Source organism: Mobula birostris, chromosome 2 (assembly GCF_030028105.1).
Source record: "Mobula birostris isolate sMobBir1 chromosome 2, sMobBir1.hap1, whole genome shotgun sequence".
NCBI classification, from domain to species: domain Eukaryota; kingdom Metazoa; phylum Chordata; class Chondrichthyes; order Myliobatiformes; family Myliobatidae; genus Mobula; species Mobula birostris.
In genome coordinates, this window is record NC_092371.1 from 96947093 (window position 1) to 96961677 (window position 14585).

The following is a 14585-nucleotide window of genomic DNA, read 5'->3' on the forward strand; positions in this document are numbered from 1 at the left end:
AAATTTCAATGGTGTGAACCTTAAAAAGAGTCTTGGATAGATCATGTACTAATCTAGGAGACATCATTTGCTATAGATTGAAGTTATTTGAAATGAATTAATCCTTACTTACTGGGCTGTGCCTTTACTGAAGAGTGACCTCTCCATCACCAATCATCAATGTGGCAGGACGCGTTGATCCTAGAGATGTCCAGCCGTCTGACTGGAATGTTCTTCTACTCTAGGTTTCTTTGCCTGCCTTCTTATTGACAGCAGAATAAAGAGTGGGCCAGCCCATGGCATCCAGATTCTGGTAGAATACACTTCTTCGGCAGCTGATGAGAGAACAGAGAGCATTACAGCACCATACAGACCTTTGGACCATGATCTTGTGCTGAACTTTTAACCTACCATAAGATCAATCTAACCCTTTCCTCCAACATAGCTTTCCTTTTTTCTTCCATCCTATCATTATATTTCTATCATTGTGTGTAAGTATTGTCTATATGCCGGTCTTGTCATCTTTGCCCTAATGATCATACTTCACAGCACAGCCAACAGAAGATAAATTGAGCTGAATGGGAAATTGAGCAAAGTGAATGGTGCCAATCACAGTGAGCTCATAGTAAATGAAAATTAACAAACTGCAGATGCTGAAAATCTGAAACAAATTTTGGAAATACCCAGCTGGTTAGACAGCATCCCACTCTGACGGAGGGTGCTGGACCTGAGGCATTGACTCAGTTTCTCTTTCCATCGATATCATTGCCTGACCTGCTGGCTGTTTCCAGCATTTTCTATTTTGCTGTAGAGAGGATGCAGCATCGATAACTTCCAAACCAGTAGAGGGGAGCCACTAAACACACCCTGGCCCAAGGCGTATTTCTTTGTTACTTCCTTAGGGATTGTGCTTTTTTCCTGTCAAAGATTTAGCGGAGAAGAATCAGCATGAAACTCTGTGGAATATCAATGCCGTGATTTGGATGTCACCCAGGAACAAGCTATTGCTTTAAATTAGTCAGAGTCTGAACATAAGAACAGATCAGTAGGGCTGAATAACCTGTTTTACTACTGTGAGTTTCACAAAATCTACCATGACAAAGAGAAGCAGCTGGAATATTGGCCAATCAGCCTGTAAGATCAAGATACTCTAAATACCATTCAGCAAATTCACCCAAAGTGACTTCAACAAAACAAATTAAAATAATTTAAACCAGAAATGAATAAAACAAAAAGGTTTGATCCAATGTCAAACCAATTTCCTCTGAGCTGTGGACCTTAGACTATAAGAAATAAGATAGGACTAGGCCATTTGATCCATTGAATTTACTCTGCTATTCAATCAATATCATTGTTCTTTCAAGTTTCTTCTCCTGTCCAATTGGTCCATGCTGACTGGTGTTTCCACAGAAGTTTATCCCATTTTCCTGTGTTTGGCCCACATTTCCTATCAAGTACCTTACTAAATCGGGGCACCCAAACTTTTCTACGGCATAGACCAAGACCATTAGGCAAGGGGTGTGTGGACACCAGGGTGGGAACCCCTGCTTTAAATGTTATCTGATCACCTGACACAACCACTTCCTCTGAACTGGATGGATACAAATGGAACCAATTACAGTCCTAGCCCACTGGCTGGCATGGGCAGACAGTGGAGAAGCTTGTGTGGTCTGCCACATCGGAGAAATCAGGCAGGGCACGAAGATCAAAAAGGAAGAGTTTAACTTTAGCCACAGCCACCTGGCACGTCTTTTGTGATTTGGTAAGTGCAGGGGTGAAAACCTGATTGTTGGTATTAAAAAGTGAGTTCCAGGAAAGACTAAATGAATTTTGGGGCTGTAGCTCATTCAGGATCTTGAAGGGGATGGGGTGTTTTTGTGCAATGGAGTAATGATGGCAGATTTGGAAAAAAAATTGCTTCAGGCAGGAGATTTGCCAGTGCTATGAGTTAACAAGGATGCCATGAAGCGAGGTTCGATGGACAGCAGCTGAGCAGGAACAAAGCTGAGGGAATAGAGGATGGTTCTCGGGGACAAATTAAACTTGGAAGAGTGAGATGAGCAGAGGGAACCAACAGAATATAAATGGGAAAGAATGGATTTGGAAAGACTAGTTAAAACAGAAGATGTGGAGTGTTCCCTGAAAAGAGGCAAGACAGACAAAATGCTGGGGGAGCTCAGCAGGTCAGGCAGCATCCATGGAAATGTCAGCATTTCAGGCCAAGACCATTCTTCAGGACTGGAAAGGAAGGGGGAAAATGCCAGAATAGAAAGGTGGGGTGAGGGGAAGGAGGCTATCTGGAAGGTGATAAGTGAAGCCAGCTGGGTGGGAAAGGTGGAGGGCTGGAGAAGAAGGAATCTGACAGGAGAGGAGAGCAGACCATAGGAGAAAGGGAAGGAGGATGGGACCTGGCGGGAGGTGATAGGCAAGCGAGAAGAGGTAAAAGGCCAGAGTGGGGAATAGAGGAAGAAGGGAGGGGGAGGGGGAAAATTCTCTGGAAGGAGAAATCGATATTCATGCCTTCAGGTTGTAAGGTACCCAGGCAGAATATAAAGTGCTGCTCCTCTATCCTGAAAGCGGCCTCATCTTGGCACAAGAGGAGGCCATGGACCAACATGTTGGAATGGGAATTTAAATATTTGGTCACTGGGAAGTTCAGCTTTTTGCAGATGGAGTGGAGGTGTTTGATCCACCATAAAAATTTCAAAATGGTTTGAAATAGGAAAAAAAAGCCTCAAAATTAAACTACGGGGCAAAATCAGGGGATGTCAGGATCATAGATTGTCTATTGGATATGAAAAGACAGGAAGACATCACATTCTATGATTCAAGGGTCACCAAATGAATGTCACAAACATGAGGTACAGTTAATTGTGACCTGCAGTACTAATCCTAAAGGTTAGCTTTATTTGTCACATGTACATTGAAACATTGGAATACACAGTGAAATGTGTTGTTTTTTTTGCATCAATGACCAACACAGTCTGAGGATTGTCCTGCGGGCAGCCTACAAGTATCTCACACTTCAGATGTCCAGAACCCACTAACTGTACATCTTTGTAACGTGGTAGGAAACTAAAACTCCCAGAGGAATCCTATGTGGTCACGGGAAAAGCATGCAAGCTTTTGAGAGCAGCAAGAATCAAACTCCGATTGGTGATCACTGGCGCCGTGAAGTGATTGCGCTAATCGCAGGACTTTTCAAATATTTTCTATTCAAATGTTGAGAGTGACCAACCCAATCTGGACTTAAAACAAGTGAAATGAAAACAGCTAACATAAAAAGGCAAATATAGTTTGTAAATCAGGCAAAAATGCACACACAATACTGAGGTTTGCCAGTGTCACATAGAGTAGAATCTAGTCTCATCAGAATGAACCAAGTGAAGTTTCTCAAGTTTCACTATTTTGGAGAGCTTATCCCACTTGTGCTGTTCTAAAAGAAAGAAATATACCATGTTAACTAAAAAAAAATTGCCAAATAGAAATTCAAGTTAAAATTAGTTTCCCTTTCAATTTCTCAAATCTATTGTTCTAGCACTCAAAATATACTGGGACTGAGCTTTTACTCAATAGATAGCTGAGAGGCCAGAGTTTCTTCAGTATCATTGCGGACCATTCCCCAATGCGACTTTAATGTGAATCTATCTATAACAGCAAAAGTTAATGAGATGGGGATGTTGTAGGAGTCTGGATATTAATAGAATCAAAGGTTATGGGGTTAGTACAGGAAAGTGGAGCTGAGGTAATAGACCAGCTGTGATCCTTACTGAATTACAGATCAGGTAAAAGGGGTCCAACGCTTCTGATTTTTATGACCTGATTTAATTCCAGATCACTTTAACATTTTGAAATTTATAGCATGTGTGTGAGTGTGTGTAGTCTACACATTATTCTCTGACCATGAGGATTTCCTTTGGGTGCTTCAGTTTCCTTCCATGTCTCTTGGACATGACGGCATGTGGATTGGTAGGCTGCTTTAACTTGCCGCTGGTGTGTGGGCGAGTGGGAGAATCTGCAGGGAGTTGATGGCAAGGTGGGGGAATAAAGTGAGACTGGTATAAATAGGTGTTTGATGATCAGTTTGGACTCAATTGGTGAGATGAGCCTGTTTACATGAAAATTTGAAATTTCTGTGCGTGACCTTAAAGGTACATGGTTGATTACAGATAGTATGGAAATGAAAAGCAAATGGTGATAAATAGCATCTTATTACAGTAGGAATATAAAAGTTCAAAGTAAATTTGTTAACAAAGTACGTTTGTCACCATATACCACCCTGAGATTAATTTTCTTGCAAGCATTTGCAATAGATACAAAGAGATACAATAGAATCAGTGAAAAACTACATACAACCATGAATGGACAAACAACCAATATGTAAAAGAAGACAAACTGTGGAAATACAAAATAATAACAATAATAATAAATACATCAGTATTACATAATATTGAGAGCATGAGATGTAGAGTCCATAGGTTGTGCAATCAGGTCAGTGTTGAGGTGAGTGAAGTTCATTGTTCATGGTTCAGCAGGGAAGAGTTAGAGGCATTTGATTTGTAATTGTGTAACTAGAGATTATAAATTGCTCATATAAATTAGAGGTTGGTCTAAGTGCTTGCTTAGCACCTCCACAGTATGTTGAGGAGCCCACCAAACAGCAATTATTATTAAAGCAAATTTAGAAAAAGAAAAATTTGGAAAAGAAAACAAATAGCCCTTTAATAAAAAGATCAAAAATGAATTTAAGCAAAGATAGTAAATCCTTTATTGAAATGTTATGGTGCCAATCAAAGTGAGACAAATGCTGGTACAACCCACACTGATGTCCCATTGGTTCAATGCCAACGTGCAGGCCAGCCAATGGCAGGACTCTGAGGTACAGAAACAGCCAATGGTAGGACTCTAAGGTGCAGTGAGACCACCCATGGGGAGGTGCAGTTCAACAATAATGCAGGAATAGTATAATGTGGTGTTGGGCAGCATGGTAGCACAGCAGTTAGCCCAAAGCTTTACAGTACCAGCTGTAAAATTGATAGGATTTCAACTCCCACCACTGTCTCTAAGGAGTTTCTACATTCTCCTTACGACCATATGCATTTCATCTGGATGCTCTGGTTTCCTCCTGCATTCCAAAGAGTTAAGGTTGGTGAGCTGTTGGCACACTATGTTGGGGCCAGAAGCGTGGCGACATCTGCAGGCTGCCCCCAGCACATACCCGGACTGTGTTCATCATTGACACAAAATGATGCAATTCACTGTGTTTTGTGATATACACGTGACAATTAAACTAATCTTAAAATCTTACCTAGCAATACCATGGTTAGCACTGGGTACTAGTGGAACAATGGGGCCGAAATTAATGGAAAATGGGTTAGGAACATAGAACATTACAGCACCCTACTGGCCCTCGGCCCACCATGTTGTGCCAACCTAACCTACTCTAAGATCAGTTTAACTCTTCTTTCTTATATAGCCTTCCATATCCTATCATCCATGTGCCTATCAGAGTGTTTTTTAAATGCTCCTAATGTATCTGCTTCTGCCCCCGACAGGGTGTTCCATGCACCCACCACTCTCTGTGTAAAGAACCTGCCTTTGACATAGTCATAGTCATACTTTATTGATCCCGAGGGAAGCTGGGTTTTGGTACAGTTGCAGCAGCCAAGAATAGAGTATAAATATAGCAATATAAAACCATAAATAAATAATAATATGTAAATTGTGCCAGATGGAAATAAGTCCAGGACCAGCCTATTGGCTCAGGGTGTCTGACCCTCCAAGGGAGGAGTTGTAAAATTTGATGGCCACAGGCAGGAATGACTTCCTATGTGTTGCATCTCGGTAGAATGAATATCCCTCTATACTTTTCTCCAACCACCTTCAAATTATGCTTCCTTATATTAGCCATCTCTGCTCTGGGGCAAAAAAAAAAGTCCCTGTCTATCCACCCAACCTATGCCTCTAATCATCTTGTACACCTCTATCAAGTCACCTCTCAGCCTCCTTCACTGCAAAGGATTGTTCATCGTACACTATTGGCTTTTTACAAAGGCCAATTAACCCACCGGCCTGCATGCCTTTGGGATGAAGGAGGAAAGTGGAGCACCTGGTCGGACGGAGAATGTATAGACAGTGCAGGCATAAGGATTTACTGACACTACAAGGTGCCAACTCTATTAGTTGCTCCACTGTGCTGCGTCTACATAAACACTGACCGGTATGGTGGGCTTTGCCTTTCATCTTGTTAATCAGTGCTAAACACCTGAGATTAGTGTATTCCTGTAACATTTCTGATGAGCTGCCCATAGGTATTAGCATTAATTATACACTTTGCCATCAACCGTGGCGTCACAGTGGCGCAGATGATGGAGAGTCTGCCTTAGAATGGAGGTTCAAGTCTAACCTCTCCTGCTGTCTGTGTGGAATTCGCACATTCCCCCTGCAACCACTTGTGTTTCCTCCAGGTATTCCACATCCCAAAGACGTGTGGATTAATTGACCACTGTAAACTGCCCCTAGTGTTCAGGGCAATAATAGACTCCGGGGAGAACTGAATGGGATTAATGGGAATGGGTCCTTGGTGGTTAGCATGGACTAAATGGGCCAAAGGACCTTTATCCGTGTATCTCCATTACTAGTTAAGCTGGTGCTCAGTCCAACTCTAATTAATATCAGTTACAACTATTTTGCCCTGTTGTCATTAGCCTTTGCTACACTAATGTATTTACGACAATAAAGCTTGACTTTTGATGTAGTATTAACTTCATCTGTTTTGATGTCGGTCAGTATCTGAACACTACATTCCTTGGTGTTATTGTTGCTTGGTAACATGACATTAATGCCTGGCCACCCATTTCCTCCAGGCTACCCACTTTGATTTGTGGTATTTTTCCCCTCCCAGACTTTAATCAGATATGAGATACACGGCTGAAGCGAAGGATGATTAATTATGTTTGGTTGAAAGGGATTGGGACTGAACTCAATTTACTGTTTAAATGAGAGAGAAGATTATTTGTCAGAGGAGGAAAATATAAATTGAGTCATTTCAGTTCATTCTAAAGAGATGCTGTTTAAAAATTGTGAAGATCAGAGACAGAAGAAGAGTTAAATGCCAGAATTCCGTGACATTAGCATGCTGCTCCAAAAATAGTATGTTTGATGCCTATTTACAATTTATTACTGAAGAGAAAAGAACCTTCAGTGTTAAATTACATCCCTGGCCAAGATGTGGAGCCGCCCATTAATTTTCTATTATCTATCCCATAAGGAATAGTGGATAGTATCTCAATGAACAGTGGAAACTGTTCCCAAACTTACAATGATTTAACTTAGGTTTTGCATTTGTCTCATTAAAACTATAGTGTTCGTTCCCATTCATTTGAAGGTACCAGTTTAGAAGTGCAAGTACTAAGTCAGTTTCAGACCCAGTTTACAAACAGATAAGAAGAAGAAAATGGTATATTCTCCAGACAATCATTAACCTTCTGGACAGTAATAAGAAACAAATAATCTTCTCAGCCAACCATCTGTATCCTTAAGCAGCATTCTCTCAAGTTGACCTGTAATTTCCAGTAGGCGTATTGACTGACTTTTTAATTTTTTAAATTGAGGAACGTGAGTGTTATCACCCCTCTGGCGGCCCCAGCTGAGGTCAACATAAACCAAGCAAAAAATCTTCAAATCTGCACTCCTTCAAATCGGTACGGGGCACAAGACCTGAATCATTGACTGTTTATTACTCTCCATAAATGCTACCTGACCCACTGGGTTCCTCCAGCATTTTATTTGTTCCTTTAAATTAGTATGATTTGTTACATGCTGGATAAACTGGGCGATTTATACTAATCTTCAAAGTGTTATAGAGTCATAGAGAAGTACAGTACAGAAACAGGTTCTGTGGCCCAGCTAGTCCATGCTGAAACCATTTAAACTTCCTGCTGCCATTGACCTGCACCATGACCATAGCCCTCCACATCCCTACCATCCATGTATCTGTCTAACTTCTCTTAAATGTTGAAATCGAACTCGCATGAACCACTTGTGCTGGCAGCTCATTCCACACTCATACGACCCTCTGAGCGAAGAAGTGTCCCCTCATGTTCCCCTTAAGCTTCTCACCTTTCAACCTTAACCCATGACCTCTGGTTGTAGTCACACTCAACCTCAGTGGAAAAAGTCTGCTTGCATTTACTCTATCTATACCTTTGTACACCTCTATCAAATCTCCTCTCAATCTTCTAGGTTCTAAAGAATATGGTTCTGACCTATTCAATCTTTCCCTTTAACTCAAGTCCTCCAGGCCCAGCAACATTCTTGTATATTTTCTCTGCCCTCTTTCAACCTTGTTTACATTTTCTCTGTAGATAGGTGACCAAAACTACACACAATACTCCAAATTAGGCCTCACCAACTTCAATACAACATCCCATCTTCTGTACTCAATACATTGATTTATGAAGGCTAGTGTGCCAAAAGCTTTCTTTATAATCCTATTTACTGTGACACCACTTTCACTGAATCATGTACCTGTCTTCCCAGATTCCTTTGTTCTACTGCACTCCTCAGTCTCCTACTGTTCATTGTGTAAGACCTAGCCTGGTTGGTCCTGCTGAAATGCAAAACCTTGTACTTGTCAACATTAAATTCCATCTGCAATTTTTCAGCGCATTTGTGCAGCTGGTCCAGATCCCTCTGCAAGCCATGATGTCCTTCCTCACTGTCGACTACACCCCCAATCTTGGTGTCATCCGCAAGTTTGCTGATTCAGTTAACCACAATATCATCCGGATTATTGATATAAATGACAAACAACAATGGACCCAGTGCTGATCCCAGCAGCACACCACTAATCAGTGGTCTCCAGTCAGAGAGGCAAACCTCTACTATCACTCTCTGGCTTCTTCCACAAAGCTTAAGTCTAATCCAATTTACTACTTCATCCTGAATGCTGAGCAACTGAACCTTCTTGGCCAACCTTCCACGTGGAACCTTGTCAAATGTCTTACTAAAGTCCATGTAGACAACATCCACTGCCTTCCCTCCATCCACTTTCCTGGTAACTTCCTTGAAAAACTCTATAAGATTGGTTAGACATGACCTACCACGCACAAAGCCATGTTGACTATCCTTAATCAGTCCATGTCCATCTAAGTACTTATACACTATATCCAGTCCCTTAGAATACCCTCCAATAGCTTTCCCACACTGAAGTCAGACTCACTGGCTTGTAATCTCCTGGTTTCTGTTTAGAGCCTTTTAAAAGAGCGGAACAATGTTGGCTATCCTCCAATCCTCTGGTACCTGTTTTGTTGCTTAGGGTCTGTGGGAACACCTTGTCAGATTTATCTACACTGATTTGCCTCAGGGTAGCAAATACTTCCTTCTCTGTAATCTGTACAGGGTCCATGAAGTTGATGCCACTTTCCCTCACTTCTCTTGACTCTGTATACATCTCCCGAGTAAATACAGATGCAAAGAATGAATGCATTTAAGATTTCTCCCATCTATTTTGGCTCCACACATGGATTACCATTCTGGTCTTCCAGAGGATTAACTTTGTCCCTTACAATCCTTTTGTTCTTCACATCCTTGTAGAATCCCTTAAGATTCTCCTTCACACTGTCTAGTAGTGCAATTCATGCCTTCTCTTTGCCTTCCTGATTTGTCTGTTAAGTGTTCTTTTGCTTTTCTTGTACTCAATAAGCACCTCACTTGTTCCTTCTTGCTTATACCTGCTATGCACCTCCTTTTTTCTCTTAACCAGGGCCTCAATATCTCTTGAAAACCAAGATTCCCTACGTTTGATATCTTTACCTTTTATTCTGACAGTCACACACAAACTTTGTTCTCTCAAAATTTTGTTTTTGAAGGCCTCCCACTTTCCAAGTACACCTTTGCCAGAAAACAGCCTGTCCCAATCCACACTTGCCAGATCACTTCTAATACCATCAAAGTTGGCCTCCCTCCAATTTAGAATCTCAACCCATGGATGAGACCTATCTCTTTGCATATTTACTTTGAAACTAATGGCATTGTGGTCACTGGATGCAAAGTTTTCCCCTATTTCGGTCACCTAATAGCAAATCCAGTATTGCACACTCTCTCATTGGGACTTCTACGTACTAATGAAGGAAAATTTCTTGAACACATTTGACAAAATCTATCTCGTCAAGTCCTTTTACAGTATGGGATCCCCAGTCAATACGTGGAAGCTTAAAATCACCTACTATAACAATCTTATGTTTCTTGCAACACTTTGTAATCTCTTTACAAATTTGTTCCTCTAAGTACCTAGGAGTATTGGGTGGTCTGCAATATAGCCCTATTAATGTGGTGATACCATTCTTATTTCTCAGTTCCAGCCGTAAAGCCTCACTAGTCGAGTTCTCCAGTCTGTCCTGATGGAGCACTGCCATAATATTTTTCTGACTATTAATGTCACTCCTCCTCCTTTAATCCCTCCCACTTTGTCATGTCTAAAACAATGGAACCCTGGGACACTGGCTGCCAGTTCTGCCCCTCCTGTAATCAAGCCTCACTAATGGCTATATGTCATAATTCCAGGTGTTGATCCACGTCCTGATGTCATCCACCTTTCCTACAATACTTATTGTATTGAAGTATACACAACTCAGGACTCAGTCCCACCATACTCAGCCTTCTGATTCCTGAATTTGTCTGAGATCTTACCAACATCTGCCTCCACAACCTCTCCATTTACCGTTCTAGCACTCCGGTTCCCACCCCTCTGCAACTCTAGTTTAAAACACACCATGCAGTATTAGCAAACCTTTCTGCTAGGATATTAGTTCCCTTCCAGTTCAGTCCAAATCATCCTTTCTCTACAGGTCCCACCTTCCCTGGAAGAGAGCCCAATGATCCAAAAACTTATGCCCTCCCTCCTACACCGACAACTCAGCCACTTGTTAAACTGTATAATCTTCCTAGTTCTGGCTTTACTAACACCTGGTATGGGTAGCAATCCTGATATCACAACCCTGAAGGTCCTGCCCTTTAACTTAGACTCCCTGAACTCCCTATGTAGAACCTCATCACTCGGCCTACCCATGTCATTGGTAGTTGCGTGGACCATGAATTCTGGCTGTTTACCCTCCCACTTAAGAGTACTGAGAAGTTGATCCGAGATGTCCTGGCATCTGGGAGGCATCTTATCATCCTGGAATCTCATTCTCACCCGCAGAACCCCCTGCCCATTCCCCTAACTAATGAATCCCCCATCACCACAGTGTGTCTCTTCTCCCTTCACCTTCCTTTCTGAGTCACCAAACCAGACTCAGTACTAGATACAGGACCGCAAAGGTAGTAATCTCGGGATTACTGCCTGTGCCACGCGACAGTGAGAGTAGGAATGCGATGAGGTGGAGGATAAATGCGTGGCTGAGGGATTGGAGCAGGGGGCAGGGATTCAAGTTTTTGGATCATTGGGACCTCTTTTGGCGCAGGCGTGACCTGTACAAAAAGGACGGGTTACACTTGAATCCTAGGGGGACCAATATCCTGGCAGGGAGATTAGCGAGGGCTACTGAGGTGACTTTAAACTAGAATGGTTGGGGGGTGGGAATCAAATTAAAGAGGCTAGGCGTGAGGAGGTTAGTTCACAACAGGGGGATGGGAACGAGTGCAGAGAGACAGAGGGGTGTAAAGTGAGGGTAGAAGCAAAAAGTGGTAAGGAGAAAAGTAAAAGTGGCAGGCTGACAAATCCAGGGCAAGCATTAAAAAGGGCCACTTTTCAACATAATTGTATAAGGGCTAAGAGAGTTGTAAAAGAGTGCCTGAAGGCTTTGTGTGTCAATGCAAGGAGCATTCGTAACAAGGTGGATGAATTGAAAGTGCAGATTGTTATTAATGATTATGATATAGTTGGGATCACAGAGACATGGCTCCAGGGTGACCAAGGATGGGAGCTCAACGTTCAGGGATATTCAATATTCAGGAGGGATAGACATGAAAGAAAAGGAGGTGGGGTGGCGTTGCTGGTTAAAGAGGAGATTAACGCAATAGAAAGGAAGGACATAAGCCGGGAAGATGTGGAATCGATATGGGTAGAGCTGCATAACACTAAGGGGCAGAAAACGCTGGTGGGAGTTGTGTACAGGCCACTTAACAGTAGTAGTGAGGTCGGAGATGGTATTAAACAGGAAATTAGAAATGTGTGCAATAAAGGGACAGCAGTTATAATGGGTGACTTCAATCTACATGTAGATTGGGTGAACCAAATTGGTAAACGTGCTGAGGAAGAGGATTTCTTGGAATGTATGCGGGATGGTTTTTTGAACCAACATGTCGAGGAACCAACTAGAGAGCAGGCTATTCTAGACTGGGTTTTGAGCAATGAGGAAGGGTTAATTAGCAATCTTGTCGTGAGAGGCCCCTTGGGTAAGAGTGACCATAATATGGTGGAATTCTTCATTAAGATGGAGAGTGACATAGTTAATTCAGAAACAAAGGTTCTGAACTTAAAGAGGGGTAACTTTGAAGGTATGAGATGTGAATTAGCTAAGATAGACTGGCAAATGACACTTAAAGGATTGACGGTGGATATGCAATGGCAAGCATTTAAAGATTGCATGGATGAACTACAACAATTGTTCATCCCAGTTTGGCAAAAGAATAAATCAAGGAAGGTAGTGCACCCGTGGCTGACAAGAGAAATTAGGGATAGTATCAATTCCAAAGAAGAAGCATACAAATTAGCCAGAAAAAGTGGCTCACCTGAGGACTGGGAGAAATTCAGAGTTCAGCAGAGGAGGGCAAAGGGCTTAATTAGGAAGGGGAAAAAAGATTATGAGAGAAAACTGGCAGGGAACATAAAAACTGACTGTAAAAGCTTTTATAGATATGTAAAAAGGAAAAGACTGGTAAAGACAAATGTAGGTCCCCTACAGACAGAAACAGGTGAATTGATTATGGGGAGCAAGGACATGGCAGACCAATTGAATAATTACTTTGGTTCTGTCTTCACTAAGGAGGACATAAATAATCTTCCAGAAATAGTAGGGGACAGAGGGTCCAGTGAGATGGAGGAACTGAGCGAAATACATGTTAGTCGGGAAGTGGTGTTAGGTAAATTGAAGGGATTAAAGGCAGATAAATCCCCAGGGCCAGATGGTCTGCATCCCAGAGTGCTTAAGGAAGTAGCCCAAGAAATAGTGGATGCATTAGTGATAATTTTTCAAAACTCGTTAGATTCTGGACTAGTTCCTGAGGATTGGAGGGTGGCTAATGTAACCCCACTTTTTAAAAAAGGAGGGAGAGAGAAACCGGGGAATTATAGACCGGTTAGCCTAACGTCGGTGGTGGGGAAACTGCTGGAGTCAGTTAGCAAGGATGTAATAACAGCACATTTGGAAAGCGGTGAAATGATTGGACAAAGTCAGCATGGATTTGTGAAAGGAAAATCATGTCTGACGAATCTCATAGAATTTTTTGAGGATGTAACTAGTAGAGTGGATAGGGGAGAACCAGTGGATGTGGTATATTTGGATTTTCAAAAGGCTTTTGACAAGGTCCCACACAGGAGATTAGTGTGCAAACTTAAAGCACACGTATTGGGGGTAAGGTATTGGTGTGGGTGGAGAATTGGTTAGCAGACAGGAAGCAAAGAGTGGGAATAAACGGGACCTTTTCAGAATGGCAGGCGGTGACTAGTGGGGTACCGCAAGGCTCAGTGATGGGACCCCAGTTGTTTACAATATATATTAATGACTTGGATGAGGGAATTAAATGCAGCATCTCCAAGTTTGCGGATGACACGAAGCTGGGTGGTGGTGTTGGCTGTGAGGAGGATGCTAAGAGGATGCAGGGTGATTTGGATAGGTTGGGTGAGTGGGCAAATTCATGGCAGATGCAATTTAATGTGGATAAGTGTGAAGTTATCCACTTTGGTGGCAAAAATAGGAAAACAGATTATTATCTGAATGGTGGCCGATTAGGAAAAGGGGAGGTGCAACGAGACCTGGGTGTCATTATACACCAGTCATTGAAAGTGGGCATGCAGGTACAGCAGGCGGTGAAAAAGGCGAATGGTATGCTGGCATTTATAGCGAGAGGATTCGAGTACAGGAGCAGGGAGGTACTACTGCAGTTGTACAAGGCCTTGGTGAGACCACACCTGGAGTATTGTGTGCAGTTTTGGTCCCCTAATCTGAGGAAAGACATCCTTGCCATAGAGGGAGTACAAAGAAGGTTCACCAGATTGATTCCTGGGATGGCAGGACTTTCATATGAAGAAAGACTGGATGAACTGGGCTTGTACGCATTGGAATTTAGAAGATTGAGGGGGGATCTGATTGAAACGTAAAAGATCCTAAAGGGATTGGACAGGCTAGATGCAGGAAGATTGTTCCCGATGTTGGGGAAGTCCAGAACGAGGGGCCACAGTTTGAGGATAGAGGGGAAGCCTTTTAGGACCGAGATTAGGAAAAACTTCTTCACACAGAGAGTGGTGGATCTGTGGAATTCTCTGCCACAGGAAACAGTTGAGGCCAGTTCATTGGCTATATTTAAGAGGGAGTTAGATATGGCCCTTGTGGCTACGGGGGTCAGGGGGTATGGAGGGAAGGCTGGGGCGGTGTTCTGAGTTG

The 14585-nt window shown here is 42.4% G+C and overlaps 1 long non-coding RNA gene across 1 annotated transcript in view; it reads right to left on the reverse strand.

Moving 5' to 3' along the window:
- LOC140188907 (uncharacterized) overlaps nucleotides 1-14585 on the reverse strand; it is a 146815-nt gene that overhangs the window by 16397 nt on the left and 115833 nt on the right. The window contains exon 6 of the long non-coding RNA XR_011883418.1: nucleotides 113-314. This is a non-coding gene — a long non-coding RNA (uncharacterized lncRNA). The remainder of the gene's footprint in view (nucleotides 1-112; nucleotides 315-14585) is intronic.